This window comes from Oncorhynchus kisutch, linkage group LG20 (assembly GCF_002021735.2).
Source record: "Oncorhynchus kisutch isolate 150728-3 linkage group LG20, Okis_V2, whole genome shotgun sequence".
In the NCBI taxonomy this organism is placed as follows: Eukaryota; Metazoa; Chordata; class Actinopteri; order Salmoniformes; family Salmonidae; genus Oncorhynchus; species Oncorhynchus kisutch.
The window spans coordinates 44380044-44394804 of NC_034193.2; the positions used below are offsets into that span (position 1 = coordinate 44380044).

The 14761-nt window shown below is 44.2% G+C and overlaps 1 pseudogene; it reads left to right on the plus strand.

The window, feature by feature from the left end:
• The first annotated feature begins 264 nt into the window (after nucleotides 1-264).
• The window catches only part of LOC116355461 (ATP-dependent RNA helicase DDX39A-like), a 31034-nt pseudogene continuing 16537 nt past the window's right edge, over nucleotides 265-14761 (plus strand).

Sequence of the window (14761 nt, forward strand, 5' to 3'; positions counted from 1 at the left end):
AATTTCCCAATATAGCTTCATGTCACACATCTATCATAATTTATACAAACTGGATGAATGCAGGCTGTTGGTTTGTAAATGTTGTAAATAAATATGTATATAGTATGCATATTATTGTTTCATTCACTTATCTTTTTGACCTGCACTATTGGAGTTCAGATCTTAAGAATTTCACTGTACCCTACAATTACATCTGCGACCGACTAATAAACTAATCTAATCGACTGGTTCCGAAAATTACATTTTAGGTCAAGTTAGGGCCTAGAAATGTCTTGCTCGTTATTAATTTGAGCCAACGTTATTTCTGAATATTCACCTTGCCTTTGGAACCTATTTCCCTTTATAGCACTTTGCTGTTACAAAGTTGGAATGAGAGGAGGCGGCTTCTATTGTTTGTGCGGAGAGTGAGGCATGATTCCTTGTTCAACTTGATTGAATCGGGCAACTGGCTAACTACTGTAAACTGAGTTGCAGGGTGGTCGCTGGTCCAATCCTTGTTTCTAGCTAGGTAAATTGTAATGATTGTGTGCTTGCGTACTGTCCAGCTTTGGCGGTGTGCGTGCGGCCTACTACTAGCATTATTAGCAGCTAGCTAATGCTATGTAGACGAGTGTTTCCCAAACTCGGTCCTAGGGGCCTCAGGGTGTTTTGGTTTTTGCCGTAGCACTACACAGCTGTTTCAAATAAGCATCAAGCTTTGCTTGAGTCAGCTGTGTAATGTTGGGGGGGGAAACGTGCACCCCTTGGAGTCCCAAGGACCGAAAATGGAAAACCCTGTGCTAGACGGTGATGTTTCACTAGGATTCAATTCAGAAAGTGAAATGACAAGAATTGGAATCCTCATGTAATATAACTAAGGTTAGATGGTGAGGAATTGTACATAGATTAAGATGATTGAATTGGCATTTCAATTAACCTTCTGAATTTACTGTATTGTTGATACAGCAGAGCCCCCCTCCCCCCAACTTGTCTCCAGTCTTTCCTAGCTTCAACTAACGCAAGTACCTCTTCTCTAGAATGGCAGAGAACGACGTTGACAACGAGCTGTTGGACAATGAAGAGAATGAGGAGCCTCACGTTGCCCCGGAGACCGCCACACCTGCGGGCAAGAAGGAGGTAAAGGGCTCTTAGTCTCCATCCACAGCTCCGCCTCCCCGAGACTTCCTGCTCAAACTAGAGCTGCTCCGCGCCATTGTCAACTGTGGCTTTGAACATCCCTCTGAAGGTGAGCCTCACAGGCACTTCCCACCTTCAACCAAGGACTGTTTTTGACTTTGTCCATTCTGTGTGTGTCAAATTGCACCCTATTCCTGACATAGTGTACTACTATTGAGCTTGGCCCATAGGGCTTTGTTCAAAACTAGCTCTGTGTGTGACTGGGCCCTGGTCGAAAGTAATCCACTATATATAGGGTGTCATTTGGGACTCCGACTATGAGTTATACATGTATGCCCCTTCAAGCATCACATCATACTTCAACTGGTCATCTCTGTATACCTGTTGCAAGACCCACTGGTTTATGCTTATTTGTAAAACCCTCTTAGGCCTCACTCCCCCTCCCCTATCTGAGATATCTACTGCAGCCCTCATACTCCACATACAACACCTGTTCTTCCAGTAACATTGTGTTAAAGATCCCCAAAGCGCAAACATCCCTGGGTCGCTCCTCTCTTCAGTTTTCTGCCCCTAGTGACTGTACAGTTTTATCTCAATCTCTTCATTCAAAGACTCAATCATGGACACTCCTACAAAGCACCCACAACTGTCAGTGTGATGTGTTGTCTACCCTTCTTGCCCTTTGTGCTTTTGTCTGTGCCCAATGTTTGTACAATGTTTTGTGCTGCTACCATGCTGTGTTGTCATGTGTTGATGCCTTGCTATGTTTCTTGAGTCTCTCTTTATGTAGTGATGTGTGTTTTGTCCTATATATTTTTTTTAATGTTAAATCCCAGGCCCCAATCCCCGCAGGAGGCCTCTTGGTAGGCCGTCATTGTAAATAAGAATTTGTTCTTAACTAACTTCCCTAGTTACGTTTCTGTCTTTCAGTCCAACATGAGTGCATCCCACAGGCCATCCTGGGCATGGACATCCTGTGCCAGGCCAAGTATGGAATGGGCAAGACTGCTGTGTTTGTACTGGCCACCCTGCAGCAGATTGAGCCTGTGGACGGGCAGGTGAGTGGTTGAATAATTAAATTAATCTCTACATTGTGGAAGCAGCAACTGAATTGCTGTTACATCCTCCCTCCTTTACTAAAAATAGCTTTCGATGGAGAATCCATTGAGTGCTTTGTAGTTTAGGAATAGGCTTAATCTGTATCTGGGGATACTTGCATAAGAAAGTGTCTAATCGCCAACTTTATTTAACCTTTATTTGGACTAGGCAAGTCCGTTAAGAACACATTTTTATTTACAATGACGGCCTACCCCGGCCAATCCCTAATGACGCTGGGCCAATTGCAGTCTGAATTTGTTCTCCTTTTAATCTCACTGTTTACACTGCTATTCTATCCTATTGGATAATCTTGTGTGCTTTTTGTTTCTCTGCTGTCCAGAGAGCTCTGTATTAAACATCCTCCCCTACCTCTCTCTCTGTCTACCAGGTGTCTGTGCTGGTGATGTGCCACACACAAGTGCTGGCCTTCCTGATCAGCAAAGAGTATGAGTGCTTCTCCAAGTACATGCCTACCGTCAAGGCAGCCGTAGTCTTCGGGGGCCTGTCCATCAAGAAGGACAAGGACGCGCTGAAGAAGAACTGCCCCCACTTTGTGGTGGGAACGCCCGGCCGCATCCTGGCCCTCATCCGCAACAAGACCCTCAACCTGAAGAACGTGAAGCACTTTGTCCTGGACGAGTGTGACAAGATGCAAATTCAGACCACAGTAGGACAGGGGGGCTGATGCCAGATGCGAGTGATGGGAGCAAGGAGTAAGTTGAAAGGTCAATTGAAAATGTGTTCCAATGTACCTACTAGCATACCACTTAGAATGCACTGTCCTAATAAGTAGTAGTGGATCTTGGAACAGAATGTGATAGATGGTGTGACTTAATTAAGGATTTAGCCAAAACGTAGGAAAGTATTTACATTTTATGTAGTCCTCAGATTTCAGGCTGAGTGGGTTGAGTTTTTTTTTGGTGACGGCCATATTATTTTCCTATCGTCTCTCCCTCAGACATGAGGCATGATGTTCAGGACATCTTCAGGCTCACACCCCACGAGAAGCAGTGCATGATGTTCAGCGCCACCCTAAGCAAAGAGATCCGTCCTGTCTGCCGCAAGTTCATGCAGGATGTACGTTGAAGGGTTTCTTATAACCCGTGGTTATCTACATGTTCTGAAACTTAAAGTTGCAGTTTTACACACACACACACACACAGAGATGAACCCATCTCCCTAAATTGCACTTTGAAGAGGCAATCGGCAGTATAAACATTAATGAAGCATCTTCCTCGCCCCTGTTATGGAGGGATAGGTCTGGAGAAATTGAACCACTCTGAAATTCGTAGAGTTATATGCAAGGACTGACCGTCAATGATATCAGAATTATCATTTTGAGACTATGTAGTTTATTTTTGCGTTTACTTTGTTTACAAGCATTGGAATGAAACAAGCTTGTATTTTGGGTTCTGGTGGGGTACGAAAGTTGAACTAAGCTCATGGGCATTTGTTATTCTTTTAATTTGAAATGTCTAAAAATGGATGTAGAAACTGCAGATTGCCCCTTTTAATTATATATATATTTTTTAAGGGATTTTGGATATGGCTTAATTTTCATGTAGTGCCTCCCGGGTAGCGCAGTGGTTAAGGGCGCTGTACTGCAGCGCCAGCTGTGCCACCAGAGACTCTGGGTTCTCGCCCAGGCTCTGTCGCAACCGGCCGCGACCGGGAGGTCCGTGGGGCGACGCACAATTGGCCCAGCTTCGTCCGGGTTAGGGAGGGCTTGGCCAGTAGGGATATCCTTGCCTCATCGCGCACCAGCGACTCCTGTGGCTGGCCGTGCGCAGTGCACGCTAACCAAGGTTGGCAGGTGCACGGTTTTTCCTCTGACACATTGGTGCGGCTGGCTTCCGGGTTGGATGCGCCCTGTGTTAAGAAGCAGTGCGGCTTGGTTGGGTTGTGTATCGGAGGACGCATGACTTTCAACCTTCGTCTCTCCCGAGCCCGTACGGGAGTTGTAGCGATGAGACAAGATAGTAGCTACTAAAACAATTGGATACCACGAAAAAGGGGTAAAAATGTTTACTAAAATAAAATAAAATATTCATGTAAAAAGTTCCAGTCTAGCCCCTCTAAGCTTTGCCTGCTCGTGACTGTCTGTCTCACAAGTGGCCAGAGTTGACCCTCTCTTAACCTGGGTCTGGGGCTCTGGACATTTTCGGGAGGAACAGTCCTGGCATTAAAGCTATAATGAAAAATAAAGTTCCATCCTGCTCTAGTACTAGTAATTAATGTTCACAATCACATTTGTAGTTCTTCATTCACCAACACAGAATGTGGTTTACTCCTGTTTTTCACTTAATGTGGCTAGGTTTATAAAACTGTCCCAAAGAGTGACACTTTCCCCATGTTCTATTCATTAGGGCACACTAGCAAAATGTTTAGCACTGGAAGTCCTGGTAGTCCCTCCCTGTGTTCTGTTTGGTTCTTAATGAATATCTCCTGTAGCCCATGGAGGTGTTTGTGGACGATGAGACCAAGCTGACGCTGCACGGCCTGCAGCAGTACTACTGCAAGCTGAAGGATAGCGAGAAGAACCGCAAGCTCTTTGAACCTGCTCGACGTGCTCGAGTTCAACCAGGTACGGACAGAGGTCTTTTCAGAGAATTGAATGCTAAAATGTAATTTATTTTAGTTTTAATCTGAGTGAGTTGAATGTATTTTGTCCATGGATTTGAAAGTCACTTGTTTTAAATACAATTTTACTCATTCAAGTGAACTAAGTCTATGCACCGACAAAGTTTCTGCCTGTGAGTTTTATGCCCTGTGTTTTTCGTCTTCAGAGTGTACATTTATTTGACCAGGGTAAAGCCAGGGTGCCATATCAGATGCAGCATGGGTTTTGTGCCCCATGTTTGTCTTCGGTGTCTCACTGCCATTTTCTCCTCTGTCTGAAGGTGGTGATCTTTGAAGTCTGTGCAGCGCTGTGTGGCTCTGTCTCAGCTGCTGGTTCAAAAGGAGGAGAGGAATGAGGAGTTGCACAATCAAATTGAGAATCTCATTTACTTGCACATTTTCTATAACAGTCATGTAGCAGAAGCTGTTATCCAGAGGGAAGCAGGATGTATAATGCCTGTTCTACTTATTCTAAATCTATGGGTGCCCCCCTTCCTCCCCCAGGCTTTCCCGGTACCAGCAGTTCAAGGACTTCCAAAGGCGGATCCTGGTGGCCACCAACCTCCACCAGCCAAAGGTAAAGGGCAACCAGTGAACAAACACCATTGTAAATACAACTTGTTTATTTATTTTCCCTTTTGTACATCATTACAACACTGCAATATAGACATATGACATCTGAAATGTATATTATTTTGGAACTGTAATGTGTAATGTTTACAGTAATGTTTACTGTAAATATTTTATTGTTAATTTCACTTTTGTTTGTCTATTTCACTTGCTTTGGCAATGTACACATGTTTCCCCATGCCAATAAAGCCCCTTAAATGAAATGGAGAGAGTGCAAGAGAGGGAGACAGACAAGAGATTCCGAGAGAAATAAATTGGCAGGCATGGCCATTAACAACTGTCAATCTACAGTACAGCTAGTGTACTGCTTAAGGGGCTATCACTCATTCAAGAGTGCGCATGCGCAGGAAGTCTGGTAGTTGATGGACCTTGCCTTGTGTAATGGCGACCTTTGATGGTGTTCATACGATATAGTAAACTTTGTTAAACTGGAACCTTGTCGTTGTGTCATTTCGACTTAACATTGGTAGCAGAAGATGGCTAATAACTACAATGTGCCACAAGCTTTGACAGTGTTACTAGAAATATTTTGGTTGCAATGACGGACTACATCATTGATTTCGAACAGAGGTACAATAGGATGCGCAAGTACGACATGGTTCTCCCGGATGCAGTGTGTGAGGATTGAAAATTTGCTTGGCCCATAATGAGGGTGTCTGTATGTTAAAAGCAACATTTTGCAACATATGGTGTGACTAGCAGAAAGGCTGTGGCTGGCCTTGAGGTATAGGCAGCTATCATGAGTTGTGGGAGACACGTACAGAACGTAGGCAGTTAAACAGACTGTCTTTTGTTAGAACTCAAACTTAGCAATAACAGGAACCAGATAACGGTATCTAGGTTATGAGCGCATAGATATTTTACACAGCAACCTTTGTATCTATCAACTGGAGCGCCCGGGGGCTGGGACCAGCTCGTGCGCCAACAATCAACGATAGGCTGAGTGAGTTTAAACCATGCCCAGTCTCTACTCTGTGACAGGCCGGAGGAACAGAAGCAGGAACTACTTCTGTCAGAGTATATCATAATATCTTTGTCAGGAACAAGTCAGTTCTCTGTTTGCCCTGCGAGGTGTGACAGAGAGCCCGTATATAAGAAAATTGCATTTACCACTTATTGCTTAGCTAATAAAAAATACATAGCATACAATCGGTGACTCAGTGTCATACTTATCTTGATACCAGATTCGATTGACGCAACCCTAACAAGTGATAGCTTTCAAGTTGCTAGATACTGCCTGTCTAGATGGTAGGGAGAAACAGTTGGCTTTGACTGCTTGTACTGGGTTGACTTTTGCATCTATGAAGTCGGCACTAAAAATAATATTTGGTGAAAAGACGTCTGTCGCGCCAATAACAGATGGAATGCAAGTGAGTGACGCAGCATATTACACCGAGCAGCAGAGGAAAGGCGCCAACAAGTCACGTTCTCAAGACAATCAGAAGAGGGCGCCATTTCCCGGCACAAATCCACTGGACAAATATGGAAGGAGATCAAAATGTGCTATTTGTCAAAGCACTTACCATTGGGTTAAAGACAGTCCTCAAAAATGAACAAGTTAAACTAACAGAGGAAAATGCAAACACAGAGAGAGCAGTGTAACATTACACTGTTTTCAAATGAATCTGCTTCTTATAGTTGAATCCTTAGGATCTGCTGTGATTGATACTGCATGCACACGGACAGTGTGTGGTGAAAAATGGCTTGATAGCTATGTCAGTGAACTGAATGTGAAGGAAGTACAAAATATGATTGACACACCAAGCATCAGAGCTTTCAAATTTGGAGATGGGAGAATTGTCCATTCTACCAAGAGAGTTAAGATACCAGCAAAAATTGGTCAGACTAAGCGTCACATTGAAACACAGGTGGTCCCTACAGATATCCCCTTACTATTAAGTAAAGCTTCCCTCAAGAAGGCAGGGGCTGTACTAGACATAAAAAAATGACAAGGCAGTGATGTTTAAACAACCAATGACTCTTGAACTTACTACCTCAGGCTTCTATTGTGTAAACATTTTGGACAAAGACATCACACAGAGTCCATGCAAAAATGAGATTCTGACTGACACGGAGCACATGGAGATTCTGACAGTCACAGAGAAAATGAACACAAAAGAAAAACAAAGTATTGTTAAAGCTTCACAAACAGTTTGAACATGCTACAGTTGACATACTTCAGAAGTTACTCAGGAGTGCAGGGAATAATGATGATGAGAGTATTTCCATTCTACAGCAGATAGTTAACAGTTGTGAGACATGTCAACCACTTCACACGCTTCAGTGCTGGAAGCATTGTGAATACAAAGAAACACTGTGAAATCATCAGGCACTTCATTCATTCCTGGATATGTGTGCATGGCCCGCCCCAGAAATTGTACAGTGACAATGGGGGAGAATTCAATAATAATGAAATAAGAGAAATGGCAGAGAACTTCATGGAAGTAAAGACAACTGCTGCATATAGTCCATGGAGCAATGGACTTCTGGAGAGACTCAATCAAACTCAATCAAACACTCACAGACATCATGCTGAAAGTGAAGCAAGACAATGGATGTGACTGGAACACAGCCCTAGATTGGGCTTTTATGGCAAAAAACTCAATGCACAATGTTCATGGTTACCGCCCGTATCAAGTAGTGTTCGGGCAAAACCCTAATCTTCCCTCAGTACTGGTTGACCAGCCACCAGCACTAGAAGGGACCAGTGTGAGTGCATGGGTGGGACAGCACCTTTCAGCACTACATGCAGCGAGAAAAGCATTCACTGAAGCAGAGTCCTCAGAAAAAATTCGCAGGGCTCTGCGGAAACAGCTTCGACCCACCGATGAGAAGTACGAGACTGGAAACAGAGTGTACTACAAATGAGTTGACTGTCAAGAGTGGAAAGGACCGGGAGTAGTCATTGGCCAAGATGGTGTGGTGATATTTATGAGACACGGAGGCATCGTTGTCAGGGTGCATCACTCAAGATTGCGGAAAGTAAATTATCAACAAGAAAGAGGGGCTGTTGCTGAGAATCAGTCTCCTAATGAAAATGACAAAAAGGACACAGTAACAGACACAAACCTACCAGATGTCGCATCCAATGATATGGACACTGAAACTGACACAGGAAATGAAGCAGAGACCTTCAACCATGCCACAGAGTATACTGTTGAGCGTTCAAATGAGGAAAACATTCAACAGCCACATGTGTTAAGAGAACATGGTTGTTCCAATCTGAAAACTGGACAAACTGTTAAATACATGGACAGAGAAAGTGGTATTCCACATACAGCAACCATCATTGGACGAGCAGGAAAAGCCAAAGGAAAACACCAGAACTGGTACAACTTGCAGTACTCTGAACCAGCTACACTTTCTGGTATAGCAGGGTCAGCTGACCTGTCACTTGTAGATAATCTCAGGATTGAACCAGTGGAAAATCGAGAAAAACCGAATGACATTCAAAATGATGATGTACTTGAAACAAAGGACGTGTCATTTGACTCCGCTAAGCCAGATGAGGTCAGTAATTGGAGAAAAAATTGATTGTTTGAGGAAGTCAAAGATATTGGTCAAAAATGTGTCTCAACAAGGTGGGTGTGTACCCTTAAAGAATCCTTAACTGAAATAGTGCCTAAAGCACGTCAAGTGACTAGAGGTTTTGAGGAGCTGGCTGCTAAAGAACTCCCAAAAGACTCACCAACATGCGCCTCAGAGTCACTCAGATTGCTGATGTCAGTGATCTGCCAGAAAAAATGGAAACTTAATTCCATAGACATCAAATCTGCATTTTTGCAGGGAACAGAGCTGTCAAGGGACATTCACATCCGACCTCTGCCCGAAGCTAAAAGCGAAGGAACACTGTGGGAACTAAAAAAGTGTGTGTATGGACTGGCAGATGCATCACTCTACTGGTACAACAAAGTCAAGGTAACAATGCTGAATACAGGTGGAAAAATATCACAAGTGGATCCTGCAGTCTTCTATTGGCTTGATCAAGACTGCAATGTGACTGGAGTACTTGCCTGTCATGTTGATGACAACTGTGATTCCAAACCTCAAAGCTGTTTTCCAGGTCGGCCGTGAAGAGCATGATAATTTCTGTTATGTTGGCATAGAGTTTATGACAGTTGATGGAACAATACTGATGCAACAGGAGAGCTATATGTAACAGTATAACTTTAGACCGTCCCCTCGCCCATACCCGGGCTCGAACCAGGGACCCCTCTGCACACATCAACAACAGTCACCCACAAAGCATCGTTACCAATCGCTCCACAAAAGCCTCGGCTCTTGCAGAGCAAGGGGAACCACTACTTCAAGGTCTCAGAGCAAGTGACGTCACTGATTGAAACGCTATTTAGCGCGCACCGCTAATTAAGCTAGCCGTTTCACATCCGTTACATATATCAAGAATCTACAACCCCATTCATATGGATTCTTCAAGAGCCGTACAAAGGAATTCCCCTCTATGTGAAATTGAAGCTGATCAATTGAGGTCAAAGATAGGACACATTTTATGGGTTGCTAGACAGAGTAGACCTCATGTAATGTTTAATGTTTGCAACTTGGCATCTAACACAAAATACGCCACTGTACAAACCATTCATGAGACAAACAAAGTTGTTCGTAAAACTGAAATCACAACAAGTGACTTTAAAGTTTCAGCATGTTGGAAAAGATGACTCTTAGAAACTAGTTTCAGTGATGCTTCGCTAGGGAACCTTACAGATGGAGGCACACAAGGTGGAGATCTAATCATGTTAATGGGTGAAGGAGGAAGATTCTCACCTATCTGTTGGCAGTCAAAAAGGATCAGAAGGGTTGTCCGAAGCACACTTGCTGGAGAAACACTTGCTCTTGCTGATGGAATTGACAATGCGATCTTTCTTGCAACTCTGTTCTCAGAGCAAAACGGCACATTCTACCTGTAGTTTGTGTCCCTGACAACTACTCATTAGTTGATGCTGTGAAATCAACCAAGTCTGTCACAGAGAAAAGACTTCGTCTTGAGATTAGCAAAATCAAGGAACTTATTCAAGCACAGAGAATCCAACGGATTCTGTGGTCGACCACAAAGGAACAGCTTGCTGACTGTCTGACTAAAAAAGGAGCATCCGCTCTTGTGCTCCTACAGGCTCTCAGTAATGGAAAGTGGCAGCTTGAGTAATACAAATAAAAACTGTCACACAACACATTTGTAATGGGGGATCTTGAATAATACTTGGATATTTCATTATGTTGTTGATGTTTTATTTGTCTTTAAAGAAAAGGGGAGATTGTTAAGTTCATGTTTTAAGTATCCCAATATTTCTGTTATTACGGGGCTATCACTCAAGGGCACCCTCCTAGACGTTATCCTGACCAACTGGCCCTCCAAATACACCTCCGCTGTCTTCAACCAGGATCTCAGCGATCAATGCCTCGTTGCCTGTATCTGCTACGGGTCCGCAGTCAAACGACCACCCCTCATCACTGTCAAACGCTCCCTAAAACACTTCTGCGAGCAGGCCTTTCTAATCGACCTGGCTCGGGTATCCTGGAAGGATATTGACCTCATCCCGTCAGTTGAGGATGCCTGGTCATTCTTTAAAAGTAACTTCCTCACCATCTTAGATAAGCATGCTCCGTTCAAAAAATGCAGAACTAAGAACAGATATAGCCCTTGGTTCACTCCAGACCTGACTGCCCTCGACCAGCACAAAAACAACCTGTGGTGGACTGCAATAGCATCGAATAGTCCCCGCGATATGCAACTGTTCAGGGAAGTCAGGAACCAATACACGCAATCAGTCAGGAAAGCAAAGGCCAGCTTTTTCAAGCAGAAATTTGCATCCTGTAGCTCTAACTCCAAAAAGGTCTGGGACACTGTAAAGTCCATGGAGAACGAGAGCACCTCCTCCCAGCTGCCCCTGCACTGAGGCTAGGTAACACGGTCACCACCGATAAATCCATGATAATCGAAAACTTCAACAAGCATTTCTCAACAGCTAGCCATGCCTCTCTCCTGGCTACTCCAACCGCGGCCAACATCTCCCCCACGCAGCTACTCGCCCAAGCATCCCCAGCTTCTGCTTTACCCAAATCCAGATAGCAGATGTTCTGAAAGAGCTGCAAAACCTGGACTTGTACAAATCAGCTGGGCTTGACAATCTGGACCCTCTATTTCTGAAACTATCCGCCGCCATTGTAGCAACCCCTATTACCAGCCTATTCAATCTCTTTCATATCGTCTGAGATCCCCAAGGATTGGAAAGCTGCCGCAGTCATCCCCCTCTTCAAAGGGGGAGACACCCTGGACCCAAACTGTTACAGACCTATATCCATCCTGCCCTGCCTATCTAACGTCTTCGAAAGCCAAGTCAACAAACAGATCACTGATCATCTCGAAACCCACCGTACCTTCTCCGCTGTGCAATCTGGTTTCCGAGCCGGTCACGGGTGCACCTCAGCCATGCTCAAGGTACTAAATGATATCATATCCGCCATCGGTAAAAGACTACTGTGCAGCCGTCTTCATCGACCTGGCCAAGGCTTTCGACTCGGTCAATCACCATATTCTTATCGGCAGACTCAGTAGCCTCGGTTTTTCTAATGACTGCCTTGCCTGGTTCACCAACTACTTTGCAGACAGAGTTCAGTGTGTCAAATCGGAGGGCATATTGTCCGGTCCTCTGGCAGTCTCTATGGGGGTACCACAGGGTTCAATTCTCGGGCCGACTATTTTCTCTGTATATATCAATGATGTTGCTCTTGCTGCGGGCGATTCCCTGATCCACCTCTACGCAGACAACACCATTCTGTATACTTCTGGCCCTTCCTTGGACACTGTGCTATCTAACCTCCAAACGAGCTTCAATGCCATACAACACTCCTTCCGTGGCCTCCAACTGCTCTTAAACGCTAGTAAAACCAAATGCATGCTTTTCAACCGTTCGCTGCCTGCACCCGCACGCCCAACTAGCATCACCACCCTGGATGGTTCCGACCTAGAATATTATGGACATCTATAAGTACCTAGGTGTCTGGCTAGACTGAAAACTCTCCTTCCAGACTCATATCAAACATCTCCAATCGAAAATCTAATCTAGAGTCGGCTTTCTATTCCGCAACAAAGCCTCCTTCACTCACGCCGCCAAACTTACCCGAGTAAAACTGACTATCCTACCGATCCTCGACTTCGGCGATGTCATCTACAAAATAGCTTCCAATACTCTACTCAGCAAACTGGATGCAGTTTATCACAGTGCCATCCGTTTTGTTACTAAAACACCTTATACCACCCACCACTACGACCTGTATGCTCTAGTCGGCTGGCCCTTGCTACATGTTCATCGCCAGACCCACTCGCTCCAGGTCATCTACAAGTCCATGCTAGGTAAAGCTCCGCCCTATCTCAGTTCACTGGTCACGATGGCAACACCCACCCGTAGCACGCACTCCAACAGGTGTATCTCACTGATCATCCCTAAAGCCAACACCTCATTTGGCCACCTTTCCTTCCAGTTCTCTGCTGCCTGTGATTGGAATGAATTGCAAAAATCGCTGAAGTTGGAGACTTATCTCCCTCACCAACTTTAAACATCTGCTATCTGAGCAGCTATCTGATCGCTGCAGCTGTACTCTTTTGCACACCAGTATCTCTACCGGCACATGACCATCTGATCATTTATCACTCCAGTGTTAATCTGCAAAATTGTAATTATTCGCCTACCTCCTCATGCCTTTTGCACACAATGTATATAGACTCTTTTTTCTGTGTTATTGACTTGTTTATTGTTTACTCCATGTGTAACTCTGTGTTGTCTGTTCACACTGCTATGCTTTATCTTGGCCAGGTCGCAGTTGTAAATGAGAACTTGTTCTCAACCAGCCTACCTGGTAAAATAAAGGTGAAATAAAATAAAAAATAACATAAAAAATAGTCAACTTTGTTAAACTGGAACCTTGTCGTTGTGTCATTTCGAGTTAACACATGGCCCTGTACAGCAGATGTTATCTAGAATTGAGATGAATCTAATGAATAAGTTGCTTTGATGGTAAGCTTGAATGAAGAACAGACACATTTGGCTTAATTAGCTAATATCATGTCATCCGGTGAAGCTCCCTCAGACTACCCAAGTTCCCTAAACGCAACCACATTTAGAAGAAGAATAGCTTCCTGAATTCCTAGTGTAGCAATAAGCACCGTCCTGATAATCACGTTTCCATGAATACCAAGGGGGAAATGGCTTTAAAATACACACTTCCACCATCCTCCCTCCAAAGGAATTGCAAAGCAATGCAATGTGACTAATAATTTATTCTGCAATGGTAGTGAGTGTATTGTCAGAGCTAGGCCGATCTGACCCTGATCAGGTCTGTGATTCAATAAGATACAGATTAAAAGGATCACCAGCACTGCTGCGTTAACCTCAAATGGATTACAAACAGATTTAACACTGTACACCAACATAACCCCGGATGCCCTTGCATTTGCCTAGGCATTAACAGAAAATACACACATAAACGATACACGGTATGTCCATGGGATGGTTTAAGCCTCACTTTCCCAAAGTAGATGAACCAACCAGATCCCCTTTTCTGGGGCACTGGTCGAAACTGATCTGGGACCAGGTATAGTTAGTGTGGCGTAAAAAAGAAACCATCTGACCTATTACTATTACACCTGTGCCACTTTGGTACAATAGCCCCAGTACATTGTGTCACCAGTTGATTGTGTCTTCATTCAGCTCTATATTAACACCAAATGAAACCTCCCTCTGGGGTTACAGAACAGGTCTGGATAGTTTGCCACACACACTTGAATGGGCCAATAGAGAGGTGTTGTTAATTATACTCCCAGAGAGAGTGAACTGAGGTGAATCATTCCTGTACATTACCAGACACCAGTGATCCTAGAAAACAAGTGCAACCAAGACAACAGCTCTGGTGAAATGGTTGCCCGGGCTTGTTTATCATAATAAAGGGGCAAGGCCCTGTTCACCTGACTAGGTGGGGACATAGATGGGGGGGCGTGGTATTGGGCGTGGCCAACAGCGCCTTCTCCGACCAACATTTTTAGAGGCCTCCCATGGCAGCAGAAACAAAATGTAGCTTTTTTTAAACAATTTTGTCTGCTATTTGCAATTCTAGACATTTTGCCATGGGGAAAAGAACGCATTTACAGTTGAATTAAGCTAGTTTCCTGCAATTCTACACATTTAGCCATGGCTTGTGTTGTGTTCTTTTGCTACACTTCATGACCAAAGCTTGTCAAACATCTCATTACAAATCATGGGCATTATTTTAGAGTTTGTCCCCCTTTGGT